This window comes from Petromyzon marinus, chromosome 59, assembly GCF_048934315.1.
Source record: "Petromyzon marinus isolate PM22_M1 ecotype Great Lakes invasive population chromosome 59, UKy_Petmar_22M1.pri1.0, whole genome shotgun sequence".
NCBI classification, from domain to species: Eukaryota; Metazoa; Chordata; class Hyperoartia; order Petromyzontiformes; family Petromyzontidae; genus Petromyzon; species Petromyzon marinus.
Genome location: NC_133725.1, coordinates 11,135,251 through 11,151,309, shown reverse-complemented (window position 1 = coordinate 11,151,309; position 16,059 = coordinate 11,135,251). Strand labels below are relative to the sequence as shown.

Below are 16,059 nucleotides of genomic sequence, written 5' to 3'. Positions count from 1 at the left end.
TTTTGCACCGCATGTAGCCAATGGTGCTAATCAACAGTGTGGGGGAAGGTTAATAAACTAACCACGCAAATAGGTTCCACACATCTGTTAGAACCTTTTACAGACTGCGAGACAAGAAGGCTCACATGATCGAGTCACTCACCTTTCTGAAGAGATGCCGCGACAACAAGATAATACCGACCACATTTAAACTCACATCTGCTTCTGTCACTTAACCCAACTCTAAACGGATCTTATTCAGAGCTAGCCTTTCTCTAATCTCAGAGAGGATAAGACTACTCCGGCTTGAACTTGATAATTTAGACAAATGTCTCCTACAATCACACTTAACATTAACAGATAAAATGTCCGCATCTGATTGGAACCTTGTAGATAACATGACTGCTTCTTCTGCCACAACAATGTCTTCCAAATGCAAGGTTAACCTTATTGCTAAATTCAATAACTTGTCAAAAAAGAAACCAGATCCACACATAAAAAAGACTGCTATTAATCAGAGTAACAGCACAATCTCCGATAGTCTAAAATCGGTACTAGCTAGAGGGCTGAATTTTGCTGTCACCCTCAAACACATCCCAGTGGATGATATAAAAACCCAGGTAGATGTAGCCCTCAAAGGCTTGGGACACATCCCGACAGACGTGGCAAGATTTAAAATTGCCACCATCTTTAAAAATGCTAAGAATCCTATTAATAACATCAGCAAGGACGAGCGCTCTGAACTCACCAAATTAAAAAATAGAGAGGACAATGCTACTGTCATCATGGATAAAACCACATTCAGCAACATAATCCAGGACCTTCTTAATGATAGCAATTACACCAAAATCAACAAAGATCCGACCAACTGCCTGGCTTTAAAAACAAACAATATCATTACCAATTTGACTTCTCTAATCGAACCATTCAAGCAGTTCTCCCTAAAACCTTCTGCTAATAGACCACCCAGATTATATGGTCTTCCAAAAATCCATAAAGAAGATACTCCACTTCGACCCATCGTTTCCACTATCAACTCACCTCCCTACAAACTGGCCCAATTTCTGTCTGAGACCTTGCTTCCATTCACGGGCAAGACTACCTCAGCAGTATGAAACTCAGCTCACTTTATCTCTCTAATCAAAGGCATTTTATTGTCCCCAGATGATTTGCTCGTCAGCTTTGATGTAGTCTCTCTGTTCACCAAGGTTCCTGTACCTGACACCTTAGCAATAATTGAAGACTTGGTCCAACATGGACTGAATGCTGATGTACCAACTTTGGTTAGGAACTGCCTTACTAACACTTCCTCTTTGTTTTTTTCGGTAAAGTCACATATGGATAAAATAAAATAAATGACGACGTTTCGATCGCAACACAAGCGGTCGTCCTCAGGCGGAAAAAAAATTCATGCAGCAGTAGAAACGCTGAACCAGCACTTACTTCACCAGGAATGGTACTTTCTACAAACAAAATGAAGGTACCCACATGGGTCCCCCCTTATCACCAGTGATAGCGAATGTTTTCATGGAGAAATTTGAAACTGATGTCATCCAGACATGCACCCAACGTCCTTCCTTGTGGAAGAGATACGTAGATCACACTTTCGTCATTTGGCCACATGGCCTGCCAACATTGAATCAATTTCTCAACAACATAAATTCCATACACCCATCCATCAAATTCACCATGGAAGTGGAGAATGATGGTAAGCTACTAATTCCTGGATGTTTTGTTTGAGAAGAGACCTATCTAAAACCTAATTCCCACCACCATCCGGTGCAGAAGAATTCCCTCATCAAACCACTACACCATAGGGCCACTGCATTTGCAACCAACACCACCAAGCCAGTGAACTGGAACACGTACACCAGACTCTTAAGATGAATGGGTACTGGGACAGCATTATTCGCAAAGCTGTTTCTCCAACCATGTAGAAACAATCCACTGAGACGCCTATGAAAACCATCACTTTACCATACATAGCAGGTGTTACCAAAAATATTTCCAAAATCTTAAACAAACACAAGATCCAAGTCCGATTCAATACAGTACACAAAATCCGTGATCTAATCCCATCCTGACATGCAATATCCTGGAGTCGACAAACTGAGTTGTACCTGCGGTAGCAGTTACATTGGGAAAACGAATTGACATGTCGAGGACCGTGTTAGCGAACACAAGGCAGATCTGAAACACTGCAGAACCAATACCTCTGCCGTGTCTGACCATTGTTATAACGCTGTGGGCTCGCGTGATATTGTTTTTTTCCGAGACCAAGGTACTCTGCAAACCTTCAGGTAACTATCAAAAGTTTTTTCATGAAGCCATCCAGATATACAAACATAGACATAACTTCAACCGAGAAGATGGATACAAATTGAGCAATCATTCGATGGATGTTATTAACTAGGTAAAGCCTTAACTGGTTGTGGTTGTTTCCATCACACGCGCCAGGTACTAGTAGATTTTTCAGATTTACTTTCCCACCATGTCCCATACTCAGCTTACCACTTCTACCTCCGCCTACGTCCCCCCCCAGCCTCACTTCTTCTCCCCCTAGCGCTCACGCAGCTCCCCTCTCTCTCCCCCCCTTGCTCCTCCCCCCTTTCTTACCGATAACCTCTTGCCACAGCAGCTCTCTCACCTACTTCAGCATTTTATTATTGCTGTGGTTGTTCCACCTGATGAAGATTGATTGTGTTGCGATAGAAACGTCGTGATTTGTTTTATTTTATTTCTACCTAGGTGACATTACCGAAAGAGCGAATGAGTATAGATATTAGTTGTCAAACTTGATGATTTAAACGCGCATAGCTTCAGTGGTTTCCTAATATTGGAAGAGCATTCAAGATGGCCGCAGAAGCAATTCTGAAAGCGTTTGATGTTGTTTCAGTACTGAGGCCAGAGCACAGATAATTATCCCCATGCAACATGGCCACCATGAAGTCCCCCATGTAACATGGCAACCATTATGCAGTCTCTAATGCAACATGATTACCATATTCTTGGTTCTTTCGGTAAAGTCACGTAGAAGGGAAACAATAAAATAATACAATTCTCACGACGTTTCGACTGCAACACAAGCAATCATCATCAGGTGTGAAAACCACAGCAAGAAAATTTCAATTTTTCTTGCTGTGGTTCTTGCTGTGGTTTTCACACCTGATGATGATTACTTGTGTTGCAGTCGAAACGTCGTGAGAATTTTATTGTTTTATATTTTTATAATTTTATTGTTGCCCTTCTACGTGAGTTTACCGAAAGAACCAAGAATATGAATCCCTGCAGCCACGAAAGCTTTAAATCAAAACATGATTACCATTAAGTCCCCCATGTAGCATTGCTATCTTGACATCACCCATACAATCACCATAAAATCTCTCATACACCAAAGGCACTGTGACGTCCCCCATGCAACATGGCCATCGTGATGTCCCACTATTTACCGTGGCCACTGTGACGTCCCTCATTACTGTTCTTACCTTTCGGCGATTTGCTACAGATGGAGCCGGTGCCGTCTGAGGACAGCGCACTCCACGTGGTGCAAGATGTGTCGTTACTCCGAGCCTTTCCAGCTCGGCTCATCTACACACACACAAAGACAAAGGTCCACCACATAGGCTTGATTAAGATGTTGGAGCAAGTGCAGAAGGCGAGCACTGAGCCAGCATCTCTGAGATCCTGGGCTCCACATTCAGGAGGGTCCTGCCGAGATGTTGTCGTTTCTCAGCATTGGGATATTTGGCCAATATCAGATGCCATGCTTGGATTCACAATGAAAGATGCGTGGATTTTGAGGTCACACGCAGGGATTGTTCAAATTGTTAAAGAGTGATTGGGGATCGGGCATGACGAGCCATGGCAAGGAGGGACAACAATGGCTGATAGTGAAGAAAAATAACGGAGCGGCAGCCAAGGAAGGAAACACATCGGAGAGGAGAGCCACCAGAGAGATGGTGCGACAAAATCGGCGCTTGGCGGATTATTCCATCACAGCATTTGAGGGGTAGCAAGGTCTCAGGGAGGAAGGCATTCTCATTCATCAGTGGATAGATAATAGTGCTGTAAATGCTCACGCGTAGACAGGCAGGCACACCAACAGGATCTCAGAGACACACTCTGATAGACATACACATACTCAGGCAGACAAGGAGAAGCACATCCAGGTATACAGGTAGGTGACAGGTAGGCACAAGTCGAGGGGAAAACACACGTCCACCCATATTTTACCACACGAGTTGAAGAGCCACACGTACCTCCATGGCAGCAACTTGCAGAGTAGGGTGCTCAGAGCTCACTGCGTTTCTCGCACGGTCCGGGTCTCTGCGTGGAGAGCGGGAGACGCAGATGAGGGTCACACAAAACCGATGGTGTGCGACAATACTCATGTCTAAACACGCGTCATGTCACAATGCGGACTCTCATCATCAACACGGACTCACATCATCATCACAGACTCACAACCTCACCACTCACCCAAAACACGAAACACAATAAAAACAACAAAGACCGCCATTTGCCACTAAGTAGCGGCAAATGCCAGGCCAGGTGCACTTTGAGACCACGTGAAATGCTGAAGGCTCACTGACAGGTCACAGGTCAGACCCAGGTGCCAAGAGTTGACTGACTGAGATGACTGTACCAACGTGCTACATTTCAGCCGCCCAGGTCAAAGGTCGTTGTTGTGAGCATCGCTCCTTTGTTCGGACACCAGCAACACCGCGACAAACACCACCACTAGCACCACCACTAACACCACTACTAACACCACCACCACTAACAAAGACAGATCCCCCGTATAGCCTGAATATACTGTAGGGGCAATTTCTGCTAGCGAGCACCTATAAAGGTCGGCATGGCACACGAGGGGGTGGGTGGCTAACACCACGCCTGGCCGCCTTTGTCTCCCTAGCGGCGATGTTTACGCATCGTACCAGGTATTCATTTGAGGCTGAGTCTACCTAGGGGAGGCCCAGGACCGGTTCAGATAATCGTTACTGGTGTTGGCCGTGAGCAGAAATCGAACCCGGGTCGCCAGGTTTGTAGCGCAGCACGTTAACCGCTACACTACCACTCCCCTCAACTAACACCACAACTAACACCAGCACTAACACCACTCCTAACACCACCACTAACACTACGAACCCTAAAAACACCACCACCAACATCAACTCCACCACCACCAACACCACCACCAGTAACACCACCACCACTAACACTACCACCAATAATACCACCAATAATACCACCATCACTAACACGACCACCACTAATACCACCAACACCACCATCACTAACACCAGCAACAATACCTCGAACAACCACCACCACTAACACCACCATCACTAACACCAACACCACCATTATTAACACCACAAACACCACCACTAATACCACCATCACTAACACCACCACCACTAATACCACCAACATTAACACCACCACTCCTCCTCCTGCTAATACAGGACACCAAAGACAACGATCCTCATAGAGCCTTAACAGGCAGTAGGGGTAAGTTCCTGTTAGCCAGCAGTACGTATGAAGGCCGGCACTGTACACGAAGGGGTGGGTGGTTAGCACCACGCCCGACCGCCTTTGTCTCCCCAATGGCGATGTTTATGCATCGCACCAGCTACTCATTTGAGACCGGGTCACTGCTACACACAGACTCACACAGACCCACACACACGTACACAGACTCACACAGAGAGACTCACACACAGACTCACTTAGAGAGACTCACACACAGACTCACATAGAAAGACTCACACCACCACCGCCACCACTCACCCACAGCTCGGTTCCACGCCTAACGGCCAAACTGCCAGGGGAAGCACGTGGCGCGAGACGCGGCGTGGTGTAAAAGCCATTAGCTCCTCCCCCTCACCTAAGCTCCTCCCCCATGCTCCCCCTTTCCCCCCCTGCCCCTCCCCCCTGGCAAACCCCCCCCCCAAGCATCCCCCCCCTCTCGCGACCCCCCTTGCCCCCCCTGGCAACCCCCGCCCATGCTCCCCCTCAACCCCCCCTCACGCCCCCATTGCCCACCCCCCTCCCCCGCTGCTACTTCCGGTCAGGCAGGGGGCGATTGGAGGCGGCGCGCGTTGTGAATTGTGGGTGGCGAGCGGCTGATTTGGTTTCCCGCTCACGGCCACCGTCACTGGGTCGCGAAATCTTCTGAAGCGGCGGCTCGCTGGGCCTCCTCTACGTCGACTCAGCCTGAAGGTGAGAACCTCGCGCGGTGTGCACACATCAGCAGTGGCGGCGGTGGTGGGGGGAGACAGAGGAGGAGGCGCCTGGCCCACAGCCGTCACGTCCTAGACGCCTGCTGAGTTCACGGCGCTGCTTCAAGCAGAGCCCGGCCCTGCTGCTGCTGCTGATGAGGCGCTGACGGTGGAAACCGGCCCCAGAGTGGCCCTCGTGTTGAGCCATAGCTGATGAGAGGCACTCCCAGACTGCCGTGTGTTTTTATCCCTGGAGGGACGGGTTTGTTGTGGAGGCGAATCGCCTGCTGTTGGAAAAGGCATCCACTAGAGGCCGCTATATAGAGGTATTTGGTCTACTCTTCCACGCTGGTCCGGACGTGTTGGAGCAAAGTGGCCATGCCCACACTTTACCCCACCACACGCAGGGCGTTAGCTCGCTGGACTTGCAATGCAGAGGTGCAGGTTAGATTTCATTCCCACTCACACACCCACCGACACTCACTCAGCCACCTACTCAGCCACTCTCTGGGCATCTATGAAAAAGAGCTTCATAGCTCATCGGATTCCTCCAGCAAAAACATACTGATTCTCACCCACCCACTCAGCCATTCACCCACCCACTCTGGCACTCATCCACTCACCAATTCACTCAGCCACCCACTCGGCCACCCACTCAGCAACCCACTCTCGCACCCACTTCGTCACCGGTCGCCCACTGCCACCGGTCACTCACTCTGCCACCGGTCACTCACTCTGCCACCCACCCACTCTCTCACCAACCCACCGACTCTCTTGCCAACCCATCGACTCTCTCGCCAACCCATCCACTCACCCACAGGGAGACACAAGGAGACAAGGGGACCCACATGGTGTGAGAGTGTATCAGCATCATTGTGGTTGTTGTGGTGGTTATGTTGGTTGTTATGGTTGTGGTGGTTATGGTTATATTTGTGGCAGTAGTGTTTATACTTGTGGTTATGTAGCTCGTGGTTATGGTTATATTTGTGGTTATGGCGATTATGGTCGCAGTGATTGTGATTATATTTGTTGTGGTTATAACCCGCGATGTATTTCGTCGAGGATGGATGCCGCCGCGTGCAGGAGTTGGGCGAGGCGGGAGTGAGCCACCTGAAGCGCCCTCTCCGACGGTGGTGAGCCGCGCGGGCGGCCGGGCAATGAGCAGCTCGGCCGTCGTCGCTTCTCCTCCCCCTTCCGGGGCTGCCAACCCCGGTGGTGTTGAGTCGTCCTCCTCTTCCACTGGAGCCCTGGTACGAGTTTTTCTTCGCGTCTCCATTATAGCGATTCATCTTACTATTTGGCTACTTCTGACGCCAGTTGTAGTGGGTGGAACAGAGAGCGAGACTTCGTACCGAAAGAACCAAAGAGTATGAACTTATATGGTTTATTTAACCTATTTTTAGTGGTTTGCTACCATTCCCTTTGCACTCCTATCGTTTTTGTATTGTTTGTTGTGACGTTATGACCCCGTGCCCCCTACTGGCACATCTGTGATCAAAGAGCTTTATAGCTCATTGGATTCCTCCAGCACAGAATCAATACCGATTCTGATGAGACCGGAACGAACACGTTTGAATCGAATCGCGTACTTCGCTTTACTAAAATAGTTGTGGAATCGATTCTTGTGGAATCTGTTCTCGTGGAATCGAATCATCGATATTAATTACAGAGATTCACCATCGATATTAATTACAGACATTAATCAACGACGTCGCTAGGAGTATCGTGGTGCCGCTCTGCAAACCTTCGGGCTACTATCAAAGGTTTGTTCATGAAGCCATCCAGATATATAAACACAGACATAACTTCAACCGAGAAGATGGATACAAATTGAGTAATCATTGGAAGAATGTTATTAACCAGGTAAAACCTTAACTGCTTTATGGTGTTGCCTTAACTTTCCGCATCTCTAATTTCTTAAGCTTCCCACTCCCAGCCCCGCTCTCTTCAGCACTCCCCTCCTCATACCCCCCCCCCCCTCTCTATCTCTCCTCCCTGATCTTCCCCCCTTCTCTTACCTATATAGTCTCTTGTTTACAGCAGCTCTTTTGCCCACGTCGGCAATTGTTTCTTGCTGTGGTTTGTCCCACCTGATGATGGACGCTTGTGTTGCGCCCGAAACGTCGTGATTTAATTTATTGTATATTTTATGCCTATATGACTTTACCGAAAGAACCAAAGAGTATAGCCCAAGAGAGTTTGTGTAGGTGGGAGCGGTGGTGTAGCACAGTCGGGGGCACAGGTGGTGCATCGGCCAGTCATCTCAGTCAAGCAACCAATGGCAACCTGGGTCTGTCTGTCTGTGACCTCCTGCTGCCAGCGGGCGTTCGACGCTTCATGTGGCCTTAACCTGCACATAGCCTGGCACGAGCGCCGTGGTGACATCTCCACCACTTCGTGGCGAATGGCGGTTGTTGTTTATGGTCGTCTCGCGATTAGCACTACGCTGCACTACGAACCCAGCGACCCGAGTTCAATTCCCGCTCATGGCCAACACTGGTGACGATTCCGTTCCTGGGCCTCCCCTTGGTCAACTCAGCCTCAAATGAGTACCTGGTGCGTTGTGTAAACATCGCCACTGGGGAGATTAAGGCGGCCGGATGTGGTGCTGGCCACCTACCCCCCTTCGTGTATCAAAGGTGCTGCTCGTTAACAGCACTTGTACCCGACAGTCCTGTCGAAGGCTACATGGGGGATCTTTGTTTGGTGGTGCAGCTGAGGAGGCGCAACTGCACGGCGAGTACCTCTACCGCAAGGCGCAGGAGGCCAAGAAGATCCTCGTAGAGGAGAAGGCGCGGCTCAAGAGGGCGCTCGATGGTAACGGGCGGCGAGACGGATCTAGAGATGGGCTCGCGACGACAAGACGAACGAGAGACAGCGAGACAGACTAGAGACATTGAGACACGCAAGACAGACTAGAGACGGATCTAGAGACAATGAGACACGCAAGACGGACTAAGATGGGACAAAACGGTCTGACAATACAGGCGAGAAGACAACCGCGCGTGGAAAGCGTTTCCAAATGAATCCATGCGTGCGCATGATTTTTCTTCCTTGTTAATTCTCCCCTGCCCGCCCCCTACCCACTGCCCCCTGTCCCCCTGACGTCGTCACCGAAGAAAACCTGGTGCTGCCTACGGACCTGCGGTGGGAGGCGCTTGAACTCCAGAAGGCCGTGGAATTCGACCAGGGAGGGGAGGGTGATCTCACATCCCTCACCATCACGTCTCCTCGCATCTCTCTCTCTCTTCCTTCCCGCGAGACTCTTGAGGCAGGGGGATAAGCGTCGCGCGTCTCCGCCCGCTAGACACGCCGAGTCGGCGCGCATCCCCGGCTCGCCGTCGGTCCTTCCTGCCAAGCGGTGGCACCGTGTTTTGCCGCGGAGGTTCGCGGTTCGAGAACGGCGGGCCCTCAACCCCCCCCCCCCCACCGGTTTAATGGGTTTAATGCAGCAGTTGCGTTGACCGTAAATACTGCACGGCGATTGCTTCCCAAGTGGACTTTGAAAAATCCCATGGCGTGAACGCGGCCGTGTGTGTGTGTGGTGGCTGGCGTAAATTTTGGTGGAATGTCGAATGAAGGCCGTGGTCACCACATAACGTGTGCTTCTGGAGCAGTCTTCCTTCTGCAGCGGTCTTCCTTACAATATTAGGAAGCCACTGGAGCTTTGCACTTTTAAATCATCGTCTAGATTGACAAACTCATTTCTTGAGAACTTCTTTTTGTGGTTAGTTTGTCACACTTCCGATTACCACGGTTGGTTACGTGCTGTAACAAAGAGGTTTAACATGCACTGACCCACTCATTCACTCACTCATCATTTTACTCAATTTACCCACTCACCTGCCATATCACCCACCCACTCTTGCAATTGGGACTCATCCAGGTCTCATTAGTGCTCAGCTCGCTACACAAAATCAACGCGATCACTGCAGAGTGATATTCTAAACCATTCCTGGTCGCTCCTTCCATCCACCCACACACACACCTTCACTCACCTGCACGGGGAAGTATGGCAAATGATAACCTACCCTCTCCGTCCCCCCTGCCCCATCTACCACCTCTTTCTATCCACCCCCCCCCCCCGTGTCAGTAGGAGTGAGCAGCCACATGGATGACGAGTACCGCTGAGCCGGCGTGAAGGACCCACACATCATGGCGACGACCTCACGCGACCCCAGCTCCCTCCTCAAGCAGTTCATCAAGGTGCGGGCACGGGGTCACAGGGGCTACAGGGTTTGGGGTCACACGAGGAATGTGGGTCCTCGTGTATTGCATGTGTACAAGCGCGCAAAGACAGAGGTCCCCCATATAGCCTTAACAGGCTTTTGGGACAGGTGCTGTTTGCGAGGGTGTTGGTGGCTAGCACCACAACTGGCCACCTTTATCTCTCTGGTAATGTTTACACACCGCACTAGGTACTCATTTGAGGCTGAATTGATCTAGGGGAGGCCCAGGACCAGTTCAGATAATCGCCACTGGTGTTGGCCATGAACGGAAATCAACCTCGGGTCACTAGGTTTGTGGAGCAGCATGCTAACTGCTAAATTACCGCACACACACACATGTTCTCTATCGGCTTTAGAATCAGTTCCTTGCACCTCACACGAGCCGTGTCGACCAATCATCGGGCTTGTGCAGTGTGAGATAACTCGCATCCGTTGAGTTAACCAGAAGAAATCTGGTTGTTGATGAAAGGTGGAGGCTGTGTGGGGGGGGGGGTGGTCGTAAGTGGTGGAGCGTTGGACACTTTGGTTTGGTGCATGCAGCTTTTGTCAACTTCATTCCTCGCGATTCAGTCCACCTTTTCCCGATGACCGATCCCTTCCATTCATCGAAAATGTATCTACTGTAGCACTACGCACGGTCGGTGGTCACGGAAAGATGTACCATTGGGGGCGCCACTGTGGCGAGATGTTAACTCCCACACCTGGTATACAGGAGGTCGCAGGTTCAATCCTGACCCTGATGCCTGCTGTATATTTGGAGTTGCGTGCCTCTTTCCGAGGAGTCGCGTGGATTTCTCTCCAGGTCCTCCGGTTTTTCCCTCCGCATTTAGAATCGACGTCCGTTTAAGAGTATTTGGCTGCTATAAATTTCCACATGACGATAAGCCACTTAGTTGAACTATGATTTGTGGCCAGGTCGCTTCTGGAAAAGAGCTGCATAGCTCAGTGGGCCTTACCTGGTAAAATATAAATAGTAAAGTTTTTCCAATGGTGCATCCCAGTTGTGCCAACACGGGGTTTGGCGACCCCGTATACCGGTACGGCTCGGCTCAGCTTCCGCAATGGAAAAAACAAACAACACAACCCGAGTCGGATACAGTGGGAGGGCGGGGAGGTGGGGGGGCGAACGCAGCGTGGCTGGGACGGACGCCGGTGGGAAGAGCGGACTCGGCGTGTGACCGCTTGCTGTCATGTTACCACACCACCACCACCATCCCACCACCACCGCAGGAGAAGAAGCTGATCCTGCCGAACGCTCAGCCGATGAACCACGGAGGCCACAAGCTGCAGGCGCTGGTGTGGGCGTGCTGCGCCAATGCCGTCAACGACTTCATCGTCCTGCATGAGCACCGCGGTATGCCAGGCACGCGCACGCACCACAGTCGACAAAGCTCCCCCGTGTAGCCTTTAACAGGCTGTCAGGGCAAGTGCTGTTTGTCGAGCGACCTACGAAGGCCGGCAGGGCACACGGCGGGGTGGGTGGTGTGGTCATTACCGCATCTTCCCCTTTTGTCTCCCCACTGTCGATGCTTGGACACACCGGAAGTCGAAGTCAGGTCACCGGATTTGTAGTGTAATGAGATAGCCACTCCGCTCCCGCTCCCCGGTGTGATGCATGGTGTGACGTGTGTGATGCGGTGCAACAGACGGGGGATGGAGGTGTATTTAGCTGTGCGTACGATGTGCGGTGTGTAGTATGATGCTGCAGACGGGGAATTGTGGTGTCTTAACTGTGTATGTGGTGTGATGTGGTATGATGCCGCTGATGGAAGGGCAGTGTGTTTAACTCTCCAGTACAGTCTGTGTGACACCTGTGGTGTGTCTAACTTTCCGGCGTGCTGTTCATGTGACACGTGGTACGATGCCACGGTGTACTTGACACTCTCGAGCGTGGTGATGCGGCACGACATCCGGACGTGGACATGATGTCCGAGGCATTCCAACACCTCGTGATGCACAACTTCACGTCGCGACTCGGAAAGAGGGTGCGTGCGGGCACCGTGCCAGTCTCACCCACATCTTCCTCCCCCATCCCCAAAGCACAAAGATCCCTCGTATAGGCTATAACCCTTTCTCATTTCCATGATGTACATATACGTCGTCGAAACGGAACCGTAAGAAAAACTCAAGTATGTCTTCTGACCTGAAGACATACCGAGGCTCCCATAAGACCATGCGGGAGGGCGTGCGGCACAGTTTTGTTCCATAGAGTGCCGGTCGTGTCACTACGGTTTTCTGCGGTGAGGGCAACGCCTTTTAAAAACAGCAGCGCTACGCCTCTATAAATAAAATTAACACCGAGCCGCTCGCGCGTACCGAGATTCAGCGGTGGACGTGACACCTACCACCCGGCAACTTGCAGATGTCTCGGAATGGGAAAGAGTGAGCAGACTTTTGGGCCAGGTGCTGTGTGTCCGCCTGTATATTCGGAGTTTGCATGTTCTCCTCCTGGTCACTTTGATTTTTCTCCGGGTCCTCCGGGTTTTTCCCTACACATTTAGAAACTTGAATTTCGAGTATTTTGCTGCTATACATTTTTATGTGAAAAAGAGCTACATAGCTCAGTGGTAAAATAAAAATAGTTTCGTTTTACTTTAGTTTTCGAGCAACAGCACAGAGTTTTTATTTAACGCCATCTCTGAAGCTGAAGGCGCGTAATGTTGTTCATTTGTTAATGCATCCGCAGTTTTAAAAAGGGTGGCCGCTGGCCTCTAACTGGCAAACGTCTGCGAGGACGCGTAATGAGAGTCCAGCGCCGTCCGTGTAACTTGCCGCGACCCCTCCCGTGACGTCTCTGCCCCCCCCCCCCTCCTAACAGGCACAACGTCTACAAGCGCGACGGCAAGGACATCGAGTTGAAGGAGGTGGGACCGTGATTCGAGATGGAGCGTAAGTCTGCCTGACACATTGTTACTCGTCTCCACTTTACACCCCTGCAGAGGCGGTGGAAATTCCACATTCCTTGTGGACTTCCCTACGAAGTGGTTGTAAATTTTATCGACCCCTGAGAGGATGATGGGCTGAATGTAAGAGTCTAGCCTCGGGCTAGGTGGCCCGCGGGTGACTTGTAGAGCGGATCGGAACTTGAGTCGGTGGGGTCGCTGCTCTGGTCGCATTCGCTGTACCGTGACCCGACTCGCATTCCCCCACCCCGGATGCGATGTGTAAATTCAAAGATGATCGGACGTAATGCTGGCCACCCACACCCACCCCTTGGTGTGCCGTGCTGGCTTTCCTACATGCTAACACACGAACAGCGCTTTTCCCACGCCGTCTGTTAAAGGCTGCATGGGGGAATCTTTGCTTTTGTGTGTCGCGCAGTCTACGAGATTAAACTGGGCACGCTGGACAACGCGGCCACCGCCGAGGTGGAGTGGCCTTGGCGACCGTACATGAACACGGCGAAGAAGAGGAAGTTCCTGAGCGTGGAGTGAGGGAGGGGGGCGACTTCCCCCCCCCCCATGGGCCTTGGGGGAGGGGCATTGGGGGGAGGGTTTGTCCCTGGAAAGCCGGAGTTGGAGTCGAACCTCGCGGCGCTCTCCGCCGAGGCTCGAGACGTTGAGGAGAGGTCGCCGCGTGGATAGGGCAGTGCGTGAATCGCTGTTCCAACCCTCGTCACACACGCGCATTATACGCGTCACACACACATTGCGGATGTACATTTATCAAACACAAACATGCACATCGTCGCATGCGTCGCACACAGAAGCACACAATTGCACAAAAAGACAAAGGTACTCCGTATCGCCGTTAACAGATTGCTGGAGCAAGTGCTGTTAACGGGTAGCACCTATGATGGCCGGCATGGCACAGAAGTGGTTGTGTGGCCAGCCCCACGTCTGGCTGCCTTTGTCCTCCCCAGTTTTGCGATGTTATACACACCACACCACGTACTCAGATGGCTGAGTTCGTAGTGCGCTAACTGCTGCACCACCGCTCCCCAAACGGTGTACATACACGCGTACACAAAACGAAACATTAACATTTATTTAAGTAACAAAAAAGAAAATACCAAGTCAGGCAGATGGAGAAAGTGGCGTGTCGCCATGCACAGCACCGCTCTCGTAGCTACTCACCTAGGGTGGGAGCTCTTGGCTTCAATGCCACCTGGGATGTTTAGATGTGAAAATCTGCCATAAATAATATTTTGGGAAGTCACAAGCGCCTTAAGTTGCATCTCATCTCGACCATTTTAATGGGCACCCCCCCCCCCCCCCCCCGTAGCTGTCCCCCTGTGGCACAAAATAAACTAACCTATTTTATTTTACCAGGTAAGGCCCACTCAGCTGTATAGCTCTCTTTCAGGAACGACCGGGCCACAAATGAAAGCGCTATAAAGTGGCTTGTCACGCAGAAATATATAGCAGCCAAATACTTTTAAACGCATGTTTCTAAATGTGGAGGGAAAAACCGAAGAACCCAGAGAAAAATCCACGCGGTCACGGGGAGAACATGCAAACTCCAGATATACAGGCGTCGGGATTTAACCCACGACCTCTATACCAGGCGAGGCCCCAAGGCGAATCAGCACTTGGCCTGCGAGCGGGTATTATTAGTCTGTCAGTACGGGGTAATGATTCCGGATTTCAGTCTCAATTGAAACTGAAATCTGGAACACTTTTGTCATATTTTGCTCGTATAAGTGTGTTCATAAAATACAAGTTTGGTCATTGAGAGAGTTATAAATGTCCTATACGCATTTCATGTTTATTGTGTTTATTGTATTTAATGTATGAAGAAAATACAAGTTTGTATATGCTACAGTATGTTTCACACGTTATTCAGTGACACTGCATATGACGGGCAATGTTTGGGGCAATCGGCCTTCAACATGGAAAATACATCGAGGCCACATGACCCGTGGCCACCGCCACTTCAACCGTGGCCCCACCACTTCAACCGTGGCCCCATTGGCACGTTGATGTGTGGCTCTGCCTTCACCTGTGGTGAGAATGAGACCAGAAAATTTACAGGAGGCCGACTCCATATGAGTCCGTCACGCTCTGGATCTCGCTAATGGGACGTCGGATGAAAATAAAACATGGAAGCGACAAGTTTCTTCTCTGGCGAGGACATTCCCACAAGATTGGCGCCTTTCCCAATTAATGGAATTTAATGCCCCAACATCACCCTGATCCAAACCAGCGGGAGCTGAAATCTTCCAGAAGGTTCAGGATTTATTGGTACAATCGTTCGGATGTTGGTGTCCGCATGGACTTGCATTTAAAACCCCCGGTCCGCTTGACGTCTTTTAAACAATACCTGTGGTCGGGTCCGCTCCCCCACCTTTCTATCCCCTGCTTTTTTTTTTATAACCGGTGTAGTATATGTTGACGGTGTGTGCGTGTATCACAACGCGATGTAACCGGGCCCTCGAATTGCCTCAAGAAATGAATAAATAAACACCTGTCGCTTTGCTGTTGTGATGTCACCACGAGGCGCCGAATGACGGTGGGACGGCGTCGTCGCACTCGTCGAGTGGACAAGGGCTCCGTGAAATGACGGTGCGGATTGCGCCAAGCGTATAGTGGTCGCCGATTGCGCGCCCCTGTGGCTCGACCACTCGTGGGTCCACCTCAAAGTTCCTGTGCCCATTTGAACCTCATTGCCTGCGATGATGCTGCTGC

The 16,059-nt window shown here is 50.7% G+C and overlaps 2 long non-coding RNA genes across 3 annotated transcripts; both read left to right on the top strand.

Moving 5' to 3' along the window:
- The first annotated feature begins 8,174 nt into the window (after window positions 1-8,174).
- Window positions 8,175-12,413, top strand: LOC142905848 (uncharacterized). Of its 2 annotated transcripts, XR_012929849.1 has the most exons (5): window positions 8,175-9,020; window positions 9,323-9,403; window positions 10,300-10,409; window positions 11,663-11,786; window positions 12,322-12,413. It is a non-coding gene; the product is annotated as an uncharacterized LOC142905848 (long non-coding RNA). The 2 variants fall into 2 exon arrangements; XR_012929848.1 differs by having other exon boundaries at window positions 8,180-9,020; window positions 9,323-10,409.
- A 132-nt stretch (window positions 12,414-12,545) lies between these two features.
- On the top strand, window positions 12,546-15,848 carry LOC142905847 (uncharacterized). The gene is made up of 2 exons (XR_012929847.1): window positions 12,546-13,321; window positions 13,754-15,848. It is a non-coding gene; the product is annotated as an uncharacterized LOC142905847 (long non-coding RNA).
- The last annotated feature ends 211 nt before the right edge of the window (window positions 15,849-16,059 follow it).